This window comes from Onychostoma macrolepis, chromosome 03, assembly GCF_012432095.1.
Source record: "Onychostoma macrolepis isolate SWU-2019 chromosome 03, ASM1243209v1, whole genome shotgun sequence".
Taxonomy (NCBI): domain Eukaryota; kingdom Metazoa; phylum Chordata; class Actinopteri; order Cypriniformes; family Cyprinidae; genus Onychostoma; species Onychostoma macrolepis.
In genome coordinates this window covers 28,700,332-28,726,294 of record NC_081157.1, presented here as the reverse complement: position 1 = coordinate 28,726,294, position 25,963 = coordinate 28,700,332, and the positions used below count along the sequence as shown (strand labels likewise).

Below are 25,963 nucleotides of genomic sequence, written 5' to 3'. Positions count from 1 at the left end.
AGCACAAAACGCGAATTCATAAACATTTTACGCGCACTGACGCTGTTATTTAAAACAAAACATAACCCGAGGAGGCTACTAACTAGCTACAAAGCAAAACAAGCCGCGATAAGTTAGAAACATAAATAGAGCGAACATCAACCGCATCAAAGAACGCAGCGCGCGAGGAGAGGAAGTACGTGCGGCGCGAGACCTTCCCAAACAAGTGAGCATAGGCGGTCAAAAACACTTTCACCATCTTTGAGTGCCCTAGCCGACGTTTCTACCGAGCTGGTTCTGCTGATCCGACTCAACTAGTGTGAGAACACGTTGTCACAGCCATCTTTAACCACTACAAACGCCAATATATCCGATCATCCCACTTACGCACGGGAAAAAAGCGGCCATCTAAAAACGGCTCGCGCTCGCTGCGTTTTTCCTTCGCTGACGACATTACAACACCCCTTTCGCTGCCCTCGCGATTTCTGCTTTGAAGTGAGCCCCACATTCATCGCATTCATGTCTCGGCCTCAGCAGCAGCAGCAGCAGCAGGAGCGGATGGGGGAGGGGAAAGTAAGAAACAAACTCCATACATACACACACACACACACACAGCGAGAGAGAGAGCGAGAGAGAGAGCGAGAGAGAGAGCCAGGCCCTTCCGCAGCCCAGGGACTAGTGTGCAACTTTGCAACACTGATTTTCGCACTCCAACACGCCGATGATACGCTTTACAAACGCGCACTCGACCTCGCAGAGGATTGGGACGCGAGCGGCGAAAAAGCGACGGTGCATTTCATCTCTCCGCTACCGCAAACCCCCATTACACCCAAAGCCAGGAGGAGGAAAAAAAGTGTACCGTACTGTACCTGTGAGAACCTACTTTCCGTTTCCGAGCGCATCGGGAATAGCGTTGTATGCGGAGGGATGCGAATCGTGTCATCGATGCGGATCTCGGAGTTTAAAAATAACAAAGAAAACAGTCGCTTCTCCACCTCTCCATGGCTGTCTCTCACACTCCTGTGCCCGTGTGCGAGTGAGAGAGCGAGCGAGCGAGTGTGTGTGTGTGAGAGAGAGATGTGCAGCGCCGCGCATGGACAGAAATCACACTGCCGCCTGGAGAAGAGAAAAAAAAGAAGAAGAAAAAAAAAAGATGAAGGCGAGGAAACCCTGGAGTGTGAAGAGCGCCTTCTTCGCGAATTCACTTACACTCACTGCGCTGTGAAGGCGCGCTCAGAAACACGTTTAGACAATATAGAGGTGAAATGCGCTTCGAGGAGAATAATTAAAATGATATATGCATGAGGAGATAAGCTAGCAGTCTTCTGGAAAATGATGTTTTATTTTACATTGAGCAGGTCGCCCCCTCATGGATGCCGCCATGTTAACATCACATGACCTGGCGTGTCATACATACAGTTCACCAGTTGCTGCTAGTTCTGCTTATAATATTGTTTACTTTTCACTTTATGATCTAAACCAAACAAGCATACCCAATAATATAAAAACAAACATAATCTAAACTGGAAGAAAACAAACAAACTGTTGGAAGATGTACTCTGCCAGGTACAGAGTAGTACCTGGTCTTTTCTAGTCTTTCATCAATGAAAAATAAGTGTGCCCATATTTTGACAGTAGCCCCTCACTGCAGAACAAAGATCCAGGGGGCGGGGTTGGATCCACGTCTAGGGGGGTGGAGATTGGTAGGTTTAGGGGTGGAGATGGGTGGGTTTAGGGATCAAGGGGTGGAGACGGGTAGATTTAGGGGTGGGTTTAGGGATCGGGGGTGGAGATGGGTGGGTTTAGGGGTCAGGGGTGGAGACGGTAGATTTAGGGGTGGGTTTAGGGATCGGGGGTGGAGATGGGTGGGTTTAGGGATCAGGGGGTGGAGACGGGTAGATTTAGGGGTGGGTTTAGGGATCAGGGGGTGGAGATGGGTAGGTTTAGGGATCAGGGGTGGAGACGGTAGATTTAGGGGTGGGTTTAGGGATCGGGGGTGGAGATGGGTGGGTTTAGGGATCAGGGGGTGGAGACGGGTAGATTTAGGGGTCAGGGGGTGGAGATGGGTGGGTTTAGGGATCAGGGGTGGAGACGGTAGATTTAGGGGTGGGTTTAGGGATCAGGGGTGGAGATGGGTGGGTTTAGGGATCAGGGGGTGGAGATGGGTAGGTTTAGGGATCAGGGGGTGGAGACGGGTAGATTTAGGGGTCAGGGGGTGGAGATGGGTGGGTTTAGGGATCAGGGGTGGAGACGGGTAGATTTAGGGGTCAGGGGGTGGAGATGGGTGGGTTTAGGGATCAGGGGGTGGAGACGGGTAGATTTAGGGGTGGGTTTAGGGATCGGGGGGTGGAGATGGGTGGGTTTAGGGATCAGGGGGTGGAGACAGGTAGATTTAGGGGTGGGTTTAGGGATCAGGGGGTGGAGATGGGTGGGTTTAGGGGTCAGGGGGTGGAGATGGGTAAGTTTAGGGATCAGGGGGTGGAGACGGGTAGATTTAGGGGTCAGGGGGTGGAGATGGGTGGGTTTAGGGATCAGGGGGTGGAGACGGGTAGATTTAGGGGTGGGTTTATGGATCGGGGGGTGGAGATGGGTGGGTTTAGGGATCAGGGGGTGGATATGGGTGGGTTTAGGGGTCAGGGGGTGGAGATGGGTAGGTTTAGGGATCAGGGGGTGGAGACGGGTAGATTTAGGGGTCAGGGGGTGGAGATGGGTGGGTTTAGGGATCAGGGGGTGGAGACGGGTAGATTTAGGGGTGGGTTTAGGGATCGGGGTGGAGATGGGTGGGTTTAGGGATCGGGGTGGAGATGGGTAGGTTTAGGGGTGGGTTTAGGGATCAGGTGGTGGAGATGGGTGGGTTTAGGGATCAGGGGTGGAGATGGGTAGGTTTAGGGGTGGGTTTAGGGATCAGGTGGTGGAGATGGGTGGGTTTAGGGATCAGGGGTGGAGATGGGTAGGTTTAGGGGTGGGTTTAGGGATCAGGTGGTGGAGATGGGTGGGTTTAGGGATCAGGGGGTGGAGATGGGTAGGTTTAGGGGTGGGTTTAGGGATCAGGTGGTGGAGGCGGTAGGTTTAGGTAAATGTAAGGTGGGAGGAGTTGGATCTAGATCCAACCACACCTCTTGGATCTTGTGTTCTGCAGTGAGCACCATCTCTATTTTGATGCTCTTTTTTAATAGTGTTTTGCATCCCTGCTGTTCATAAGCTGTCGATGCAATAAAGAGCTGCTTCGTTGTTGACAAACGATAGAAGATGTTTTCAAGTTGTGTTCCCTATCGACCTCTCTCTCTCTTTGCTATTGACCTCATCTGGTGCTCTTTTTGTTTTTTTCTCCTATATAATATCCCATTACTTTTGCAATGTTAGAAACTGCTGCAAGTGATTCAGAGCATGAGTAAACTGTCCTAATGAATCAAACTGAATCACAAACCATTTTTAGAACCTGTTTGACCCATTAGATAAAAACAGTGATTCATTCACAAATCTGGCATCACTTGTTCTGACTCTAAACAGCTCAGAGAAAACACTGACTGCTGAAATATTATCAGAAAAACATTATTCACAGGTCGGTGTATGGTAATCTTTATATAATCATTTATCAGTAATATTTTACTGGGACACAGTGGTATTTAAAAAATAATACTAAAATAAAAAAGGGTCTAGTGATGCCCCTGGCCAGGACAAGTTTACAGACATTTCATTTAACCCTAAAGCAAAACACATAATGCGAAATACGGGTAAAACACCTGCGAAAAATCAATATGGAAAATTCCTTCATATTAACAGTAAATAGACCTTAGTCAGAGTAAAGCCAAATAAAAATTTTGATAGGACTGAAAATGAGGCTGTGAGGCATAGAATAGGTTATTTAACAACATGCAAATTGTTTAACTGATGAAACATCTTTACAAAAGACGTTAAGTAGACAATTTTGTTTTTTTTTTACTTTTTGAGGTTTAAAAATTACATGTGATCTAGGACCTTCATACAGGGCATGGCACTGTAAAGACTGCAAGTATAGGGTTAGGGTTAGGGTTCAATGTGGCATCTATAAGTATATCGGGCCCTATTTTTACAGATTTTTCTTAAAGTCTATGTATTGCAGACACAATATTACAACGAAGCCTACAACGAGTCAACAGCGTATTCTTGAGTGAACAGCACTTGTGAAATCCACTAATTATAAAAAATATCCAAACAAGCAATCATTCCCTGCTATAGTGATGAAACATAAGCAATGACCTCCGGCTTCCATATATACAGACCAAGGATAAACAGCAGGACATCAAGCACTGAGTGCAAATTCACAACAGTCACAGCTGCCACACTGCAAAACGCCTCCAGAACCACCAACAACATGCACAAAAATCTTAAGAGTGAATGCAAGAATGTGCGTAGTAGAAGACAAAAACAGACGAAAAACAAAACAAAAATAATTAAACAGCTTTAGTGTGAAAAGGCAGCAATTAGTAAACACACTTCATCCAAACTGATAGGTCAGCCCAAAACCACACTGAATGCAAACGAAACATACTGAGTGCACCTCTATTCATTTTGTAAGCATTCTGCAGATGTGTCAGTCTGTATGATTTAGACTCAAGAATAGGCTATATTTGCACGCAGCTCTTTGTATGATGAGTTCAGTTGCAAAAATAGATAACTCCGTTTTTAATAATTTTCAAAAATCATGTTTTTTTCATTGTGCATTCCAATTAATCTCAATCAAACTGCAGTTGGGTTATTTTGATTAGGTGAATTTTTTTTTACAAATTTAAAAAAAATACAGCTAACTAACACAATAAAACACAATAAAAACATGATAACAATTAAAAAAAAGATTTTTGAGCATTTAAATAAACGGAGTTATCTGTTTTTGCAAATAAACTCTTTGTAAACTGGTTTAATACAGTCACGGTGGACTATAACCTTGAGGAAATTATCTCAGTTTTCCATCTGCAGTGTCATTGACACACATTTCATAGCTCTGCCGTGACAGCTTGGACATGCTATCTGTTTTAAATTCTTTCCAGCTATCAAGGTGCTGTAATCTAACCAAGTTTTTCAGAAGGTTGTTAGGTGTAAATTAATCCCTTCCTTGTATGGTAAGTTCCTTTTGTGTGCAATGCACAAATATTGTTTGCACATAAAGCTTTTGTTCAAATTTCAGTTAAACATACTGAAAAATAACTTAAATAAAATAAAATCCTCAGCCTGAGCTTAGCACAGTAAAACATGAGAAACCGGAGTCTGAAAAGGCCTCCACAACTCTCTCAGTGAGAGAAGAGATTAGAATCAAGGTACATTTCGGATTGTATCTCTCCATCTGACAAAAGATGAAAGCAACGTGGTAAAAGAAAGAATGCAGGAGATTTAAACATTGTTCTTTTCTTTCAGTCATGAAAAAGCATGCAGCTGGAAGTATGTCTCTTTATAATCCTGCTCGAGAATGGTTTTAAAGTCTTATAAACCGTACAGATATTACTGGAAATACAAATAACCTCCGTCCCATTTTTAGCCTATTGAAGGCTAAGAGAAAGAAATGTATCATCAGAGTAGACACAGACTGGTGAACATTGCATGTGAGAGAGTCAAAACCTCTGCAAATGATATGCAGAAGATACTTCTGGATTTATGAGTTAGTACAGTGAAGGAATCCATGTCTTATGACTTAGTACAGGCCATATAGTGTTAAAGGACCTGCCTTTGAAAAAATTAGCAGGCTTTAAAGACGAATATTACTTTGTATGCGCTGAACCTCTGAAGTTATGACTCAACACCTGGATATAATCAAGCATGTAATCTCATGGATTCATTGCAAAAAGATCAAAGGCCTTTGGAATGTGAAGTCCTGTTCCTCCTTTTTATGACTTTATTTGATTAGCTCATCTGAAAATGAAAGAGTGGTTTGTGTGGAACCATGAATTTAATGACATATTACAAATTGCTCATGGGAAATCAAGACTGGGTGTAGTTAGGCATTCATCTCGGAATTTGACACACCTTAATGTTCACAAAAGAACATTAAAGGAACATTTGTCATGGTTTGCCAAGCCAAGGTCACCAAAGATTTGCTAAGAAATTTTGATGACCATGCCAAATGACCCCTTAATTTGCTTTTTGGGTTGTGTACAATATTCAGTATGGTTTGAATTTGGTAGGATTTTGAAATGATTTTTTTTATGCTCACTAAGTCTGCATTTACAGCTAAAACAGTAATATTGAAAAATATTTTAACAATTTAAAATAACTTTATATATATATATATATATATATATTTTTTTTTTTTTTTTTTTTTTATGTAATTTATTCTTGATGTCATATGATTCTTCAGAAATCATTCTGATATGCTGATTGGCTGATTTTTATCATTAACAATGTTTAAAACAGTTGTGCTGCTTAATATTTGTTTTTGTTTTTTGTTTGTTTGTTTGTTTTTACAAAATATCTTATATATGTATAGCCTATATATAAAATAGCCTATATATGTATGTATGTATGTGTATATTACATATATATATATATATATATATATATATATATAAATTAGTTAGCAAGACTCTAAAAGTACTCTGCCATTATAGAAATAGCCATTCATAACTGTATATCTGCACTCAGTAAGTTTTGTTCCCATATATCAGTTAGTTATTATGAATGAAAATGCATTACCTGAGGAAATTGTATGTTTCTGTCTTGCGTTTTCTGGCTTCCCCCAACTCTCCCTCCATTGACAGAAGATTCCATTTCAATACCATTGACTGTATCACGTTCCAGTAAAAACTGCATCCTCCTCTTTTTCAGAGAATCCAAGGTGATTGTCCACAAAAAATCGGTCCATTCCAGGTTATTGACTGTGTCCATTCGAATCTAAAACACAGGTATGAAAAAACTGTAATATCAAATCTTTTTCAACAGAAATTTCCGACAATGTACTTCTTGAGTTTTCTGTTTTGATTTACACACACACACACACACACATTTATATATATATATATATATATATATATATAGACACACACAGTATACAAACCAGCAAATATATTAACCACCATATATATAAACCTTCACTCTCTAACACTAGCATTTTCTATTCTTTTTGTATTCTATCTAGTTGTTTTCCTTTTAATTATTTTTGAAAAATAATAATAATAACCTGACCCTGTAACACTAGCTCTATTTTTTCAATCTTTTTATTAAAAAATAAAAGAAAAAAAAACCTTGCTATGTGTACTGCATTAGACTAACTGGGACTTCTCATAGCACTTATATATTGTTGCTCTTTTGTTGCTCTTATATATTTGTTTTGCTTCCATTGCCCTCATTTGTAAGTCGCTTTGGATAAAAGTGTCTGTATGTTAAATGATTAAATGTAAATATATGTAGTAAATGTGGAGGATTTCTATATTTTTCCAATAATGTTTTCCAATCAACAGACTATGCATGGACTAGTGAATACTGGGCCAGTGCTCAAATCAGATGGCATCAGCAGCTGCAAACTCAGATCTATCCTTGCCCTTCCTGAGGCCTGGCTTTGATTACTGGGCCCCCCACCACGAGCCAACACATGGCCATGAGCGCATACCAACTCAGTGCACAACCTCTGAGCAACCACTTGGAAACAATCAAGAGGTAAATAGCATGAAATAGAGGTGTTTGGAAACGGTTTGGAGAGATCGTGCAGATTAGGAGAGTATTTAGTAATTGCTCAAAGCCAGATTATTCTTGCCTTTGGAACCTTCACAAAGGGCGTTACAGTCGGAGGCGAGCAGGAATCCTTGCCACAGAAAGTCATTTGGGAAACTGTAACCAGAGGTCAGAGTCACGTGGGTGAATGTCAGATTGTTCTATCGTTGTTCTTCTACGTATAGTGAAAGTCACAGTCCCGGAGGAAACTATTGGAATCATTTGACAGCTGTGTTTGGCGAGCTTCTTGCACGAGTTTTGATGGAGGTTGTGACTGGCAGCTGTAGCTGCCATTCTGCTACCTGTTGAGTGGCCTTGGAACTCTTAGACAAATGACATGACAGGTGCACTTCCAGCTTAAGTACCTGCTCCTCTACAAAGCAGCTGCGGTGATTGCTGGTAGGTTGCACAAGACAAAGAAAACAACAGCAAGTCTGCTCTGAATTACGCTATGTTTGCTCAGATTTTCCAGTTCTGCTCTCACCAGTGCAAAGCACAGTTTGTCCGAGTATATCGAATAAACCCATTATCTTTTGAAGAACACTCAAATAAACACACACTCAGGAAACTGTTACAGCTGCAAGGTCAGAATGAAGCACTTAAGGCATAAATGCGGGATGTTTCTCAAGATAAATTTGCATAAATTAGATGCAGGCATGTGAAAAAATAGGGTGTATTTGGTATAAATATAATGATAAATCAGTGCAGCGCCTGTAATTCGTTAAGTAGTTTTTGTTCATATTTTGAATTACATGTTATTTCTATATTTTCAGTTTTCATTTTAATTTTAGTTGAAGTTTTAGCAATTTTGTTGTTTTAGTCATTTCTATTCGTTTAAAAAATATTTTTATATAAAATATTTCTATATAGGTTTAATTTTAATTGGTTTAGTTTTAGTTATTTTAGTAACTCAACTTAAACTTAATGAAAATTAGAAATGTTGATAAATGAAATTTAAAAAAATTCAGTTAATGTTTATTTCATTTCAAGTTTTTTTTTTACGATTTTAGTTTTATTTTACATTTTAGATAACAATAATAATCCTGATGCAAATACAATAATGATCTACTTCCATCATAATGCATAGTATTAACTTTAAAGTAAATTAAATTAGTAATTGTCTTAATTCAGTACTTATCTCTTCTTTAATAGTTAGATATGTTTTATTGTTGTTTTTGGACTTGATTTGGTAACAATATTACAATAAAATATGTGATGTAACAGGCTCCGTTAGGCATATAACCTTGTGTAACCTTGAATATATTTGCCATAACGTTTATACTGATGTGTGGATATGGGGCAGATTTTAAACTACAGTTGTAATGTAGTTGCTGTACTATGATACAACTGTGCTATATTTGAATACATTTATAGTATTTGTCTGTATGTATCATATAAATATGTATGATCAAATAGGTATTTTCCATGTGGCTTGTTAAAGTTATATGTTCTATGACAGACTGAGATGTCAGAGATATTTGAGGCAACATTTCAAAGCATTAGGCTGAACAATTTCTGAAAAGTGTTACTATTTTTTGTTATTTACACCTTTTCATTGCACATATTTTGCAATATTATAAAGCATTATATAGCATTTTTTCAAAGTACATTCGTTCAATTTGTAAAAACGTATGCATTACGAAAAGTAGTTTGAATGGCCTCCAGCTGAACACTGTAAATTCCAAAGGTTTTCAGGTCTGACTAATAGGATTGCTGTGTCAGTATGTCTTGTCTATATCAGCAAGAGTAATTCTCAGCTTCAAGGACATCCCGCACCATAAATGCAACTCGGAAACTTTGTGGTACGTGACACACGGCATGATAGCAGGCCCATAAAAGTGATTACCTATGATTTTTTAGCATTGCTAATGACTTCACAAACATTCTTCAAATGTCCCTTACATCAACATGTGACTTACTGTAATCTCATGAAACTCAGTTCTCTCTGCAGGAAGTAATAATGAGAAAATAAATACATAAAACGGGAATATGTTTACATCTTTGTTGTTTAACATCTGAGATTAAACATGTTGTATAGTAAATTGGTTCAACTTTGTCCAGAAATATTACAATAAATAAAAATCAGCTATACCTAGTGCTGGGTAGATTACTTACAAACTGTAATCCTTTACTGATTACAGATTGCATGATTAAAATTGTAGATAGTAACATAATCCAAGTTACTCATTTGTGACCCTGGACCACAAACCAGTCTTAAGTGTCAATTTTTCGAAATTGAGATTTATACATCATCTGAAAGCTGAATAAATAAGCTTTGCATTGATGTATGGTTTGTTAGGATCGGACAATATTTGGCCGAGATACAACTATTTGAAAATCTGGAATCTGAGGGTGCAAAACAATCTAAATATTGAGAAAATCGCCTTTAAAGTTGTCCAAATGAAGCTTTTAGCAATGCATATTACTAATCAAAAATGAAGTTTTTATATATTTACGGTAAGAAATTTACAAAATATCTTCATGGAACATGATCTTAACTTAATATCCTAATGATTTTTGGCATAAAAGAAAAATCGATAATTTTGACCCTTACAATGTATTTTTGGCTGTTGCTACAAATATACCCCAGCGACTTAAGACTGGTTTTGTGGTCCAAGGTCACATTTTAGCTAATGTATTTGCACTACTTTTTTCGATTACTTTTTACCCTAACTTGTTTAAAACTTACCGTTACTTTCCCCCCCAAATTCAGAAGCATAATTTACTGCCATTATATGAATATGTAATTTACTGCCATTATATGAATATGTAATTTACTGCCATTATATGAATATGTAATCATGTAATCCATAAAAAGTAACTGTAATCTGATTATGAGCATTTTAAAATGTAATATAATCCAATTATGAGTACTCTATTATTTTAATCTGATTACGTAATCCAGATTACATGTAATCAGTTACTACCCAGCACTGGCTATACCATACCATAAAATCATGTGTACACTGAGGACTAAATATGATATAGATATGTAAGGTACAATATTACTGCATTGTGTTCATTCTAAGTGTTGTACAAGATGCTAAAACCTTTTTTTTTCTTTTTCTTTGCGAGTTTTAACAGAAAACATATGACCAAGAGTTTTCCAACAACACTGCAAAACATTTGGAAATGGTCAAAGACACAAGGTAAAACTTCACCTTTGACTGCCTATAAACAAAGATTAGATTGCAAAAGCACAACGCTTAGAGAACAGCATGCGATAGACATACATTTACAGTCATGTTAAAATCCTCATTAAGTGAGCAGGTATACCGAATATGAAAATGAAGCATGACAGTAAATGTGGCAGGAAACAGATAAGTTCTTGGCCTGCGGTCATTCATTTTCATTTTTAAATCACCTCTGACTAAAACATGTGGTGGCTCCCATCCCATTGCGGCATCTTACATCTGGTAGGCTAAGCAGGATAAGCCAAGTCAAGCCCACGGCGCTCTTCCATGAACCTATTGTTTGTGACCGTCCCATCTGCTCAGATTCGCCAGTATCAAGCGCAGGAACAGATGAGTGGGCATCCGTGGGGACCCCCGCTGTAACATCACAGAAGGAATGTTTCATTTGAGGAACCGAATCAACACCCCTCTTCAACCGAAAATGAATTGCGCCTCAGAAAATGGAGATTTAATTTTCTCATGATAAGAAAGAAATGGGCTTGCCGAATGACTTCTTCTTTCTTCCATCTTTTGAGTAATATTTACAGTCAGTTGCTTGTTGTATGATGGGAATCTCCATACATACTGCAGAACCAATTGTTTTGAAGTTACTAAAACATTTTCAGATTCAATAAACTTATTTAAATAGATCCATATTGTTTCCCATTAGTTTTTACCTTAAAAAACATGGAAAATAAGTCAATACAGTATTCATTTGCATAGATTTCCATGGCATCTAATCTTCATGGCCAGTGACACCGATGAGTGCAACACAACAACTATAGCCTATTAAGCTACACAATAGACATTCCAGTCTCTCAGCTGCATGTCACCAGGTCTTGTGTGCGTCGCCTCGGCGTAACCATTTCAGTGGCTGTGACAGACTAATATGCGGCCCAAGCCTTCAATAAAAAGGCGATGACAGCCATGTTAGGTGAATGAGGATTTGAAGAAAAGGAGTGAGTTCAGCAGGTGTTCCTTTAGCTATGAATCAATTTGAGACTCTAGTAACTATTTTTGATTCTAGCAAACTGTATATTCATTAATCATCAAATGTGAAAGGACAAAATATTTACTATGGCTATTCTGTTTAGTGCACTTAAATTTTTTCTGGAGTAAAAGTTTCTGGAGTTGGTTTTAAAGAAGATACTATTTCAGTGTTTCTACTTTGAGTGTGTTAATTGTCTTCTTTTTTTTGTTTGTGAAATCTCTTAGTGAAAACTAAATCTTAAACTTTTGTTTTTGTTTTTCAGTGTAGGAGTTTTTAGTTTTAGTGTGATGAAAGAATTTACCCAATGAAATTAAAGGTAAAATCAGCAAGTCTACCACAGTAGGAACTTTTAATGACTTACAAGCAAGTGAAATGTCATTAGACAAAACTATAGATATGCCAAAGTGTTCCCTTTTTAGAAATCAGACAGATGTTCAATTTGTGTAAATTACAACTTTTAAGTGGGTCATTTGCAGTGAAAACATGGTGAAACAAAGAAAAACATTATGAGTGAAAAATGAATGATCATTCTGATGTCATGAAATAAGTCCTCTTGACAGGAGAAAGAAAACCCATTTCTGGCCAGCATTCCTCTGTGTTGGTTTTTGTTACAGCTGCCAGTGCAAATTTACCCCTCCTTGTAGGCTGTGCTTGAAATAGGCTTATCTTTTGAGGGGCCTGATCAGTTGACAATAGCCCATTTAGATGTTAAAGCTGAGTGCTGCTCTTCTCATTTCTACAAAAGATAATTATTCCTTCAAATAAGTTACTTCAAGGCTCCTTTTAGCACTTCTGTAAAAAGTGGAATAATAAGGCTTTGAATTATGAGGAAAAACTGTGATTTTGGAGATACAACCGACAATAGACAAAGCAGCACATGCCTGAAATGGTCGGGCTGGGAGCACTACGAAACAAAGACGACGAGGGTCCGGTTGAGAAAAGCTGATTTATATTTGAATGATTGGGACATCAGAAAGGGAAAATGTCTTTGGTGTATTGATAAGCTGCTCTTTTTAGCGCTCGCAAGTCTTGGGAGAAAGGTGGAATCTAAAGACTGTCAGAATGCACTCTGGAGTCCTGCTGATATCTTTTGTCATAGCTGAATAAATCGTGACTAACAAGGCCAAGAGTAGATTAGCCACAGAGGATTAAACAGGTTGTTGCTTGAGGTTTGTCTAACACCAAACTACTGATTACTGTTTCCATACGAAAACATGCACGAAATGTTACATTCGGGCGCTTTAGCTTATTTCGTCAGCAAACAATCTGTCGCTAATGACACGCTGCAAATGGGCGAAAGATTCAGATCGCTAACAAATGCGCAGTCAGAGAAGCTTAAAAGCTTGTTACTATCGCCAATGCTACGAGCTAGAAATGCACAGCAAGCGGTCACAACAATTGAAGCGGCGTCTTTGAAAGCGAGAGGGCCGTAAATAATAAAGACACTGACAAACAACGCTACGTGGAGGAAGAAGAAACCGCCACCATTACCAACGGCACACAATTGATGCACATGCCATCTTCACGGTTACCTCAGTGTGCGCAAGAACAACTTTTTAGCCGTTCTTCAGCGTAGAATTTCCTCAACGGATCGGGTCTTGCGCTACGCAGTCTGCGGCATCGCCGGCCGCCATCTTTAAGAACAACTGGGTTTAGTTGGCGATGGTCCTCCCCTCCATCTTTCTTTATCTTCTCGCTTTCCACCCAGCCCCCTCTCGGTTTGTTATGAGGGCTCTTCTTTTGACATCATATTGTGGTATCGACAGCTTCACGGACGGCTCAGTCGGGAATCGGCGAGAACATGGAGCTCTTGCTGCTGTGCTTCACCCAATGGTGGATTCTCTGACCATGCTTGATTATCTCGAAACATATCCGCCAAGGACAAATATTCATCCCAGATCTGAGGCCTTTGATCTGATGAAGGCCCGATTTGAAAGCCCCCTCCAAAGAGCCCATTATAGACAGCGTTCCCTCAGATGTTCCAAGTAATGAGATTTAGAGTGCTATGATTAATCTAGGCCAATTTCATACACACACACACACACAGACGAAAACACAAAGACATGGACATATGCATACTCGGACCGATCGAATGAAGTTTGCGCTACGATTCCTCCCATCCGCAAATTAACGGAAAAATATATACGAAAAGCGAACAACAGCCCAGCTGGAGATCTTTGATCACGCTTTGGAAAAAAATTGATCTGAAGAGGCTTCAACAATCATATTGAAAACTACGGCCGCGCCGTTTCTTCTCGCTTTCATTTGCCCAACATTCACCGTCCAGACTATTATTCCAGGACGAGCAGTGTTTATTTGTACTGGTAATGCTAATCTCGTTGACCACCATCTCTGACACATTTCACGGAGTCGACTCCAAGAACAATAATGTGAGTTAAGTCTCAAAATGGTTGATGCTCTCACCTGCCTCTCCTGCTGGGTGTCTCCTCCGCTGTGATTTCTGTGGTCCGCCATGACTGGGCGCAGTCGCCTACTTGCCACCCCGGAGTACTTTCTTATACTCATGAATCTCTTTCTGTTTCTTACTACTGTGTTGCTGAAAGATGTGCATCTTTACTTTATGTTGCAGCTTCAGCTCTGCAAGCTGATTGGTGGACGCAAGGACCAGATGATAGACCTCGGAACCCTATTGTAACTATGGCAACAGACCCCACAGGCATGAGTGATTTGCTCCTAATTGCAAAGTAAACATTAGAAATGGAACTGGATCTTATCGCAAAGTGTGACGAACCTTGGGGTGACGATTACAGAAATGCAATAAGCTTTGAAAGGAAAACAAAGCTGAGTGCTGTCCGATATGCTGCCCATTCTGAGCAGGATGAAAAGGGAAGCACAAAGACCACAGAGTAGCGGTCCTTTTCAAACAGCTATGCACAGTTTTCAGCGCTTCACGCCAATGCTATTTGATGTTTGGGTGCGTTTCATTCATCGCGAGACAACAACGACAGACCAGCAATGGGAAAAATGCACAAATATACATAGCGAGGCGAGATGAACAAAATCGGTGTAGGCAGATGAGAGTGCTGGAGAGGAAAACGTAGAGAACGCGATAGATGATATTGCCTTTGTTGGGTAATGTTATCAGCTGCTTACCTTTCATACGGATTTCACACTTGCTTGTCTAGTAGCAGCCAGGGTCAGACCCAGCAAACCCTTCCCACAATGACCGATTTTCCATTCAAACCATCCTGGCGAGGATCCTTGGTATTGCCTGCCACTTGCATTTGCATTGGCGCCGCCACTCTCAAACAAATTTACCACACACACTTTGTCTTGTTTTCAGGACTTCACATCATGCTGTCTTTGGGCTCGCGTCGGCTAGCGGTGGACTCTTATTGAAAAGACAGTTTTGATTCCGCACGCCGCACGTTCAAGAACAGCGATGTGACTAGTGAGAAAAGAAAGTCACTACAAAATAGCAGCTGGCCATTAGTCTCAGTGGCCCCTCAGCACCCTGCACAGGCTCATATGTTTGGGGGGGGTGGACTCAGGTGGGGGGTTTCTTGACTGACGGAGGGAGACCGCAGATATATTTAATGAGTCTTTCTCATTGTTTATCATAAAAATAAAAAGAAACTTTAGAAACTATCTGTTTAAAAACTGAAGCAGTTTAACTTATTATTTTACATATTTAAAGAGACATTTCTTTCATGGAAGGAGCACAAATAGAGATAATTAGAATAGGTATTAAAATAATACATGCATTTAATAAACTTTGAATAAATAAGTAATGCCATTCTTTTAAAATACACTATCCTTTAAAACTTAGGGGTCAGTAAGATGTTTTTTGAAGAAAAAAAAAAAAAAACTTTTATTCAGCAAGGATGCGTTAAACTGACCAAAGTGGCAGTAAATTAATTAGTAATGTTGCAAAAATATTTCAATGTCAAATAATTGTTCTTTTAAACTTTCTGTTCATCAGTTTCCACAAAAATACTAAGCAGTACAACTGTTTCTAACATTGATAATATTAATAAATCAGCATAATAGAATGATTTCTGAAGGATCATGTGGCCCTGAAGACTGGAGACATTGCTACTGAAAATTCAGCTGTGCCATCACATTTTAAAATATATTAAAATAGAAAACAGCTCTTTTAAATGTTAATAATATTTCACAAAATTACTGTTTTTAGTGTATCTTTGATAACAATAAATGCAGCCTTGGTGAGAATAAGAGACTTCTTTCAAAAACAAATTAAGACTCTTACAGACTCCAAACTCTTTTTTTGCCTGTACCTTTAAATTCACTTTTCAGCAGGCATCTAAAAAGACAAATGCAACATGTTATAATAATACTGCTATAAAAATTGCAATTACTTTGATAATATCAGGTATGCAACACACCATAAAACAGAGAGGATAACATTTGTTTTTGTCAGGATTATCAAGGTCATCAAAGAATGTATAGTTATTTTAATCAACTAATAAGAGCTATTTTAGCCCAGCAGCAACAGCTTTGCTAGAATGGTTACATTTGTTTTTCATTTTACAACATAAGTAAAATAATTTCCAAAATAAGTAGCTCAATGTAGGTAAATAACATGTAAACTAATAAGTATATACCAAACCAAGCAACAAGTGAAACTAATATTATGAGTGGAAGTATTAAGTAAATAGATGAAATATTCTAATCAAAGTACTAACAGTTGCTGCGGTGGGACATATCTTTTGCTGATGAAAGACAGGCAGTTTGCTTTTCCCCTTCAGCAGTGAAAGGACACATAATAAACAAGGGCAGCACATCATTAAAATACTGCACACCACATACAGAGCATAACAACCTTAAGCGCAGGGGAGATTCAAAATCATTTGTTTGGCTTATAAACAAACAATACCTAGCCATACTGTAGCTGAGGTCGATGTATAGGTCATTATAGAGCAGACTGATGTATTATTCAGAAGAAAATTCTCTTCTAAATAATACAAGAGATTCAACCATTTTTACCGCCATTCTAGTTGACACAAAAAAGATTGAAAACATGTGATTAAACAAAAATCTTGGACAAATTGATGTTCTGAGCGCACATTTTAGCCCAAAATAACTGATTAAACAGATAATAAGAAAGAAAAAAAGTGTCAAATAATAGTAAGGTATCCATTTCAAGGACTGAAACAGACTGGAAATGTCAGGAGGAGTGGCTTAGAAGTGTCAGCAAAAACAGAGTGAAATATCCTGAGGCTTTGAAGGTGTGTCAAAAGCGCATCCAGTTTCTTGCTGGTAAAATAAGGGTAGCTAACAGTTCATATCGCTTTAATGTAACACCTCTGAAATAGAGCTAACACTAGCATACCCACTGGCACTACATTTTAAAATCAAACGTACACTGACTGAACTGCTCCAGCAAAAAAAAAAAAAAAAAGGACATTAAATTCCAATAAAAATGACAACAGCCAAAGATAAATCAACAGAATCATCGGTTCTAGATCTCTGTTATCCTCCTCGAGGACTGCACGTCACATGCTGAAATCTGTTTTCCTTTGTAAGGCAGACAGTCTGTCATTTTATCCTCAGGATCATCTATCAGAATTGTCTTGCAAGAGCTACCGAGAAAGGCTTTTCTCACCTCAAACAGTGAACTGCTTCACCTAACATAATTCACAGCTGGAAGACATTCTCAGAATTCCCTCTTCTCACCGAGACGGTATGAACAGACTTTTTAGTCGACTGTTGCATGAATAAAAATGCCTCATTAAGGGATATTGAGACTCAGGGATGGTTATACGATTGCGGTGCTGCATTGATTTGAAGATCAATGGAGAGCAAAGGTGTTCAGAGGACTGAATCAATTCTGCATAACAATAGAATCCAACACCTCAAAGATCGCTCCATCCCCCAAATGACACAAACTCACTGCTGGCTTAAGATAAGATGAGACATAGCGTGCTGATTTTGATATTTGATGAACACAAATCAATTCCCACCTCATAAATTACAAAGAGATAGTTCCTGCTATGCTAATCTGCATGTTGTAAAATGTCATACTTTAGTATGAGCACACAAAATAAATGTGACAAATCTATTCTGAAATGAGTTAACCAAATTCAATTACAGCATAGCCTTCTCATTAATCTCTAAAATATCTCCAAATTATCATTATCTCTAAATTATAATGAAACGGTACTTGAAGTTCTCCATCCATTCATTTTCTATTCATAATTTCAGTTCATTAAAAAGAAAATGAAGAGAAGCGTAATATAACAAAATGTTGTATTTTTAGAAAGAAAAACATGCAAATAAAGCATACAAGATTAAAAAATAAAAATGTCCAAAAGTATGTTTTGAAACACTAAGTACATAAAATAAAATTAAAATTGTTGATAATACCACTAAACCAAAAATGCTAATGTCGCTATGTGTATTTATTCTATTCTGCTGTCATAAAATGAACACAGTGAATTGTTTGCTTTATGTGCTAATTATTACTTTTTTTTTTTTTTTTGTAATAACAGGGAGCACTTTCAAATACTGCATACCCGGACACTCTGAATGCTATAATTTACACTGTTTTAAAATCCCAAGTATTATAATAATATTTATTATTATAATTTAATGTCTATTCTTATTTGTATTATTAAATATTTGCTCAGCTATAGCAATTACTGTGTGTGATCATGTGTATATATATATATATATATATATATATATATATACACACACACACGCACACATTATATATGATCATATGCGTTTCTTTACATTTGTGTAAAAGGGTATCATATCTCTTTCTGACATCATGCATATTAAATTATAAACTGTGTGAAATATGAACTATGATCATCATTATATGTATACTTTTTCATCTTTGTCTACATTAATGTACGTCAAAAGCAGCACAAACACTGTCCATATGGGCAGATATCACACAGCTCTTTGAAAATATATCACTTACAGACCATTATTCAAAATATGCCCCTTGCCTGTACAGTGCCTTTCCTATTCGCTCTGAAATCTCAGTCAAGGGCTCAGCATGCTCAGATTTCAGCAACAAAAATGAGCTCTTCTTGCATTCCCACCCCCATCTTTGTACAGCTCTCCCCCTCCCACCTCTGGCTGTCTCTCCCAGAGACTCTTGTTTATTCCTCCCCTCAGGCTGTAAGATTGGAGCCCGGACTTGCCATGAAAGAGCGCACACAAAACAAGAGAAGATTAAAGGACAGAGAGATATAAGGAGTGCATCTGACCAAACCATCTGTGCTACTCAAAACCATTTTTTTTTTACCCTACACTTACATGCAGAGGTGTAAGAACCGCAGTGCAGGCAACCACATATAGGAAGCAGCAACATAAATACAAACCATGAGGGTTTATTTATGGATTCCGACATAGAGGCTGCAAAGTATACAATGAGTTCAGCGAGAACAAACTAGATGTACGATTGACCCGCATAGAACCTTTTGAAAAATACCACAAAACCACAATTCAGTGTAGCTCTTCCCCCAGTTTACATGAGATCTACTGCAATGGACGAATAACAAATACTGCAGATTTATGCAGTTGTATTTAGGGAGGGAGAAATTATATTTCTAATACAAATTTATGAGCTTCACTGTGCTGAACGGAAAATGCAAATTACATATTTCTGGAAGACACAATCCAGTATATTCTTCAAAATCTGTGTAACTTTTTTTTTTTTTGTCTTATAGAAGAGAATATGGAATTTACTGTTGAGGTCATTTAGAAAAGAAAAGAGACAAGAAAAGACAATAGATAATGTATTCTCATGCTCACACATCATATCAAAATTGAAAAGGACTGGTGTGAAAAGGCCGTTAAGTGTGTGCAAAATAATGATCATGCAGTAGGTTATGTGCAAGAAGGGTATCTGAAAGGAATGTTGTGGACTTTTAACACAGGATTTTCTTTATATGCACACACACACACACACACTATATATATATATATATAGATATATGCCCTTCAAATTTTATGCCCTAATATTGTCACCCTTGATCCTTTTGATATTTCACTCAAAAAAAAAAATCACAAAATTCTAACCTATCCTTGAAGTAAAACAATTGAAAGTGGGGAGAAAATCTCATGATGAAATAAATGTTTTTCTCCAATGAATGTTGGCCACAATTATTGGCACCCCTAGAAATTGACCCCTAGAAAGTCAAATATCTCTGAAGTATATTCCCATTCATATTTCAAGTTTTTTTAGCACACCAGGGTGACTAGGAGCATGAAATTATCCAGCCATGGCTTCCTGTTCCACAGGATTATAAATATGAGGAACACAAAGTCCAAATTCCCTTAATCATCCATCACAAGGAGTAAAACCAAACAATAAAGTACTGATGAGCAGAACAAGATTGTTGAGCTTCACAAAATAGAAAGTGGCTGTAAGACAAAAGCTAAAGCATTGAAAATCCCCATTTCCACCATCAGGGCAATAATTAAGAGGTTCCTATCAACTAAAGATGTTAAAAATCTGCCTGGAAGAGGACGTGTGTCTATATCGTCCTAATGCACGATGAGGAGGAGAGTTTGAGTGGCTAAAGACTCTCCAAGGACCACAGCTGGAGAATTGCAGAGATTGGAGTCTTGGGGTCAGAAACCTAAAAAAAAAATATATCAAACATCCCCTGCATCACCACATATTATTCAGGAGGGTTTCAAGGAAAATTCTCCTCACTCATCCAAAAACAAACTCCAGCATATTCAGTTATCAGACACGACTGGAACATCAAATGGCACTGGCTTCTATGGTCAGATGAAACTAAAAAAAGAGCTTTTTGGCAGCAAACCCACCAGATAGGTTTAGTACAAACAGGGATAAAAAAAGTACCCCATGTCATTGTCCATGGTTAAATATACTGCTGGATCTATAATGTTGTGGGCCTGTTTTTCTGCTGGCGGTCCTGGACATCTTGTTTAGACACATGGCATCATGGATTCTATCAAATACCAACAGATAAAAAAATCAAAACCTGACTGACTCTGTTAGAAATCTTATAATGGGCCGTGTTTGGATCTTCCACCAGGACAATAATCCAAAACAAACATCAAAATCAACACAAAAATGGGTCACTGAGCACAAAATGAATCTTTTACCATGGCCATCCAAGTCCTCTGACCTGAACCCTAGAAAATGAGTGGGGTGAACCGAAGAGAAGAAGCACTAACATGGAGCTGTGAATCTGAAGCATCTGGAGAGAAAATGGTCTCTGATATCTTATCAGTTGTTCTCCATACTCTTCAGGCATTATAGGAGAAAACTCAAAGCTGTTATCTTGGGAAAAGGATGTTGCAATAATTGGGTGCCAATAATTGTGGCCAACATGAACTAGAGAAAGCATTTATTCATTTATTTTATTTCAATGATAGGTTGCAATTTTGTGAATTTTTTGAATGAAAGATAAAAAGGATAAACAATGCAGATTTATTTTCACAGCCACCTTTGCTCATATTTACCAAGGCTGCCAATATTAGTAGAGGGCACTGTATATATATACAGTATCTCACAGAAGTGAGTACACCCCTCACATTTTTGTAAATATTTTATTATATCTTTTCATGTGACAACACTGAAGAAATGACACTTTGCTACAATGTAAAGTAGTGAGTGTACAGCTTGTATAACAGTGTAAATTTTCTGTTCCCTCAAAATAACTCAACACACAGCCATTAATGCCTAAACCTCTGGCCACAAAATAGAGTACACCCCTAAGTGAAAATGTCCAAATTGGGCCCAAAGTGTCAATATTTTGTGTGGCCACCATTATTTTCCAGCACTGCCTTAACCCTCTTGGGCATGGAGTTCACCAGAGCTTCACAAGTTGCCACTGGAGCTGGTGGATGTTAGAGACCTTGCGCTCCTCCACCTTCTGTTTGAGGATGCCCCACAGATGCTCAATAGGGTTTAGGTCCGGAGACATGCTTGGCCAGTCCATCACCTTTATCCTCAGCTTCTTTAGCAAGGTAGTGGTCGTCTTGGAGGTGTGTTTGGGGTCGTTATTATGTTGGAATACTGCCCTGCAGCCCAGTCTCCGAAGGGAGGGGATCATGCTCTGCTTCAGTATGTCACAGTACATGTTGGCATTCATGGTTCCCTCAATGAACTGTAGCTCCCCAGTGCCGGCAGCACTCATGCAGCCCCAGACCATGACACTCCCACCACCATGCTTGACTGTAGACAAGGCACACTTGTCTTTGTACTCCTCACCTGGTTGCCGCTATACACGCTTGACACCATCTGAACCAAAGTTTATCTTGGTCTCATCAGACCACAGGACATGGTTCCAGTAATCCATGTCCTTAGTCTGCTTGTCTTCAGCAAACTGTTTGCGGGCTTTCTTGTGCGTCATCTTTAGAAGAGGCTTCCTTCTGGGACGACAACCATGCAGACCAATTTGATGCAGTGTGTAGCGTATGGTCTGAGCACTGACAGGCTGACCCCACACCCCTTCAACCTCTGCAGCAATGCTGGCAGCACTCATACATCTATTTCCCAAACACAACCTCTGGATATGAGCATGTGCACTCAACTTCTTTGGTCAACCATGGTGAGGCCTGTTCTGAGTGGAACCTGTCCTGTTAACCCTTTCGTTGGTGAGTTTAAAATATTCTAGCGGTCCCTCCAGAGTGTTTTTTTTTAAGGCGACCGTTATTTTAGAACGTTTGCCCTTACTGTTTCCATGGTGACGCGTCATGATTGTCACGTGACACACCGCGGCCACAATAACACTGTATGACAGATGGATCACTCTAATTTAGTTTTTCCTTTTTTATTTAATATATTCACAAACTTGCTTACCATGTCATGGACAATCTGATATTCCGATTCACAAATATGCGTAAATGAGTGTGTTTTGTCGTTTAAACACAATGATCTTGATCGTGATCTGTAACGTGAGATGGACGCCGCCATGTTTGTTCGCACCGCAGTTCAGAGAGTCCTGTCAGTCGGATTTACAGCACGGCTGGTGAACTGGGTGAAGAATAGAGTGAACTTTATAGTTACTTACACTATGTGTATCTGATATGAATAAAACACATCAGCAAATTAAATTTTAATGGATTGTTATTGTTGCTTCCATAGACATCTGTGTGTATTTTACAAGCTCTAAATGTATTGTTTTACTAGTACTTATGTGTATTTAAATGTCTGAAACCTAAAATATGCATTATGCGGTTAAGAACACTGCATAGTTGTGATAATATGACAATCGCAGTGCATGTCTCTTTCTGGCTCAGCTCCAGCCAACGCTTGAAACCACAGTTTGAATTTGGCAGTTATGAGACGTCACCGAACGTTCTAAATCCTATATGTGGGACTGTACTCCCAGGAGCACAGAAATAAAAATCCCATATGTGGGACCGTACCGCATATGGTCTTGGCCACCGTGCTGCAGCTCAGTTTCAGGGTCTTGGCAATCTTCTTATAGCCTATGCCATCTTTATGTAGAGCAACAATTCTTTTTTTTTCAGATCCTCAGAGAGTTCTTTGCCATGATGTGCCATGTTGAACTTCCAGTGACCAGTATGAGACAGTGAGAGCGATAACACCAAATTAAACACACCTGCTCCCCATTCACACCTGAGACCTTGTAACACTAACGAGTCACATGACATGGTAGAGAAAATGGCTAATTGGGCCCAATTTGGACATTTTCACTTAGGGGTGTACTCACTTTTGTGGCCAGCGGTTTAGACATTAATGGCTGTGTGTTGAGTTATTTTGAGGGGACAGCAAATTTACACTGTTATACAAGCTCTATACTTAGTACTTTACATTGTAGCAAAGTGTCATTTCTTCAGTGTTGTCACATGAAAAGATATAATAAAATATTTATAAAAATGTGAGGGGTGTACTCACTTCTGTGAGATACTGTATATACAGGTGCATCTCAATAAATTAGAATGTCGTGGAAAAGTTCATTTATTTCAGTAATTTAACTCAAATTGTGATACTCGTGTATTAAATAAATTCAATGCACACAGACTGAAGTAGTTTAAGTCTTTGGTTCTTTTAATTGTGATGATTTAGGCTCACATTTAACAAAAAGCCACCAATTCACTATCTCAACAAATTAGAATACTTCATAAGACCAATAAAAAAAAACATTTTTAGTGAATTGTTGGCCTTCTGGAATTTACTGTATATGTACTCAATACTTGGTAGGGGCTCCTTTTGCTTTAATTACTGCCTCAATTCGGCGTGGCATGGAGGTGATCAGTTTGTGGCACTGCTGAGGTGGTATGGAAGCCCAGGTTTCTTTGACAGTGGCCTTCAGCTCATCTGCATTGTTGGGTCTGGTGTCTCTCATCTTCCTCTTGACAATAACCTATAGATTCTCTATGGGGTTCAGGTCAGGCGAGTTTGCTGGCCAGTCAAGCACAGTAACACTATGGTCATTGAACCAGCTTTTGGTACCTTTGGCAGTGTGGGCAGGTGCCAAGTCCTGCTGGAAAATGAAATCAGCATCTCCATAAAGCTTGTCAGCAGAAGGAAGCATGAAGTGCTCTAAAATGTCCTGGTAGATGGCTGCGTTGACTGTGGACTTCAGAAAACACAGTGGACCAACACCAGCAGATGACATGGCAGTCCAAATCATCACTGACTGTGGAAACTTCACACTGGACTTCAAGCAACATGGATTCTGTGCCTCTCCACTCTTCCTCCAGACTCTGGTACCTTGATTTCCAAATGAAATGCAAAATTACTTTCATCTGAAAAGAGGACTTTGGACCACTGAGCAACAGTCCAGTTCTTTTTCTCCACAGCCCAGGTAAGACGCTTCTGACGTTGTCTCTGCTTCAGAGCATGGTGACTCTTGATGCACTGACTCCAGCTTCAGTTCACTCCTTGTGAAGCTCTCACAAGTGTTTTAATCAGCTTTGCTTGACAGTATTCTCAAGCTTGCAGTCATCCCTGTTGCTTGTGCACCTTTTCCTACCCAAATTATTCCTCATTATTTAATGAACACACTGGACTGTTTACCCTGATACAAAGTAAAACAAATCCTAGTGTCAAAGCAATCCAGTCCAAAGCCAGGGTTATATTCAATGCAGATATTTTAGCCAAGGTACACATCACTGCATTAAGAATCCTTCCATTACTTTTCACATACATTATCAGGTCTAGACAGAAGCTCAATTTATATTATGGGCATGGCAATCAAAGTGCACCAACAAACTCTCTGCTATGATTTTTTATCATAAGTAAAGCCACGATTCAACAGCCTCCCCTGGTGGATGCAACGATTCATATGCAACGAGAATGATCTAGATGCGCTTTGAGCCTTTGGAAGTCCAAAGCATATTAGCGAATCGGTTCACTCGGACAATTCACTGCAATGAACTGATTCAAAACAGCGATTCGCTGAGACACTAGACTCATCTATCAGCAACGTTTCCACAGGTAAACAAATGTGAAATGCCTTTCTTTTTGTATAGTTACATGTGTCAAAAGTCTGTTGTTTATCATTTCAACACGCCACGGCATAGTTTTAGTCTAGTCCCAAACAGAGTCCTTACAGTCGACTCTATAATGAATCATTTAAAAGAATGTTTTCTTCTGGGCTAAAGTGATCGGAAATTACCATTTTATGTAAAATACGACACCTTTGATACTACCTCTATCCACTGACAGCGTTAAAACACTTCAAAACATACAATCCACATGCATTCTCTTATGGATGCTCATAGGCTACTCGACATTCGTACAGAGGAAAGCAGATGTGATCTGATGTATCCAGCAGTCTGGTGTCCTGCTAAAATCAAAGACCCATTGTTCTCATCTGAACATTCATGGGCAGCGTTAGATACGTGTTTGAACTAAACAATTGCACGCAGACGCTAAATGCTGTCAGTGGTGCGAGGGTCCTCTGGTGATTTATGATTCTCAGGCTCGCTACTGTAAACTGGGTGAAGAATAACAAAGGAAACTGTGTCTTTAGAGCGCAGGCGCGGTGGCCAAGTGGTAAGGCGTCGGTCTCGTAAACCGAAGATCGCGGGTTCGAACCCCGTCCGTGCCTTTTAAGTCCATTACAGTCCAACATAGACTCATAATGCATGGACTTGGTGAACAATACATGTATAGCAAGATGTTGCGGGTTGGAACACACTCAGAAATGGGCATAATAAGATATCTCCACCGGGGGTCATCAGCTCTGCT

The 25,963-nt window shown here is 39.1% G+C and overlaps 1 protein-coding gene, 1 long non-coding RNA gene and 1 other non-coding gene across 5 annotated transcripts in view; 2 read left to right on the top strand and 1 right to left on the bottom strand.

Annotated features, from left to right (window-relative positions):
* axin1 (axin 1) overlaps nt 1-1,616 on the bottom strand; it is a 47,338-nt gene extending 45,722 nt beyond the window's left edge. The window contains exons 1-2 of one of the 3 annotated variants that reach the window (XM_058769317.1): nt 1,189-1,614; nt 849-1,095 (exon numbers count right to left, since the gene is read on the bottom strand). The gene's annotated coding sequence lies outside the window, so the exon portion shown is untranslated. Of the gene's footprint in view, nt 1-848 lie in introns of all 3 variants that reach the window. The other 2 variants (XM_058769321.1, XM_058769320.1) reach the window with 2 other exon arrangements.
* Nucleotides 423-8,447, top strand: LOC131536426 (uncharacterized). Its single transcript, XR_009269953.1, has 3 exons — nt 423-552; nt 6,775-6,851; nt 7,407-8,447. It is a non-coding gene; the product is annotated as an uncharacterized LOC131536426 (long non-coding RNA).
* Nucleotides 8,448-25,751: 17,304 nt separating this feature from the next.
* Nucleotides 25,752-25,823, top strand: trnat-cgu (transfer RNA threonine (anticodon CGU)). Its single transcript has one exon. It is a non-coding gene; the product is annotated as a tRNA-Thr (tRNA).
* Nucleotides 25,824-25,963: the final 140 nt, after the last annotated feature.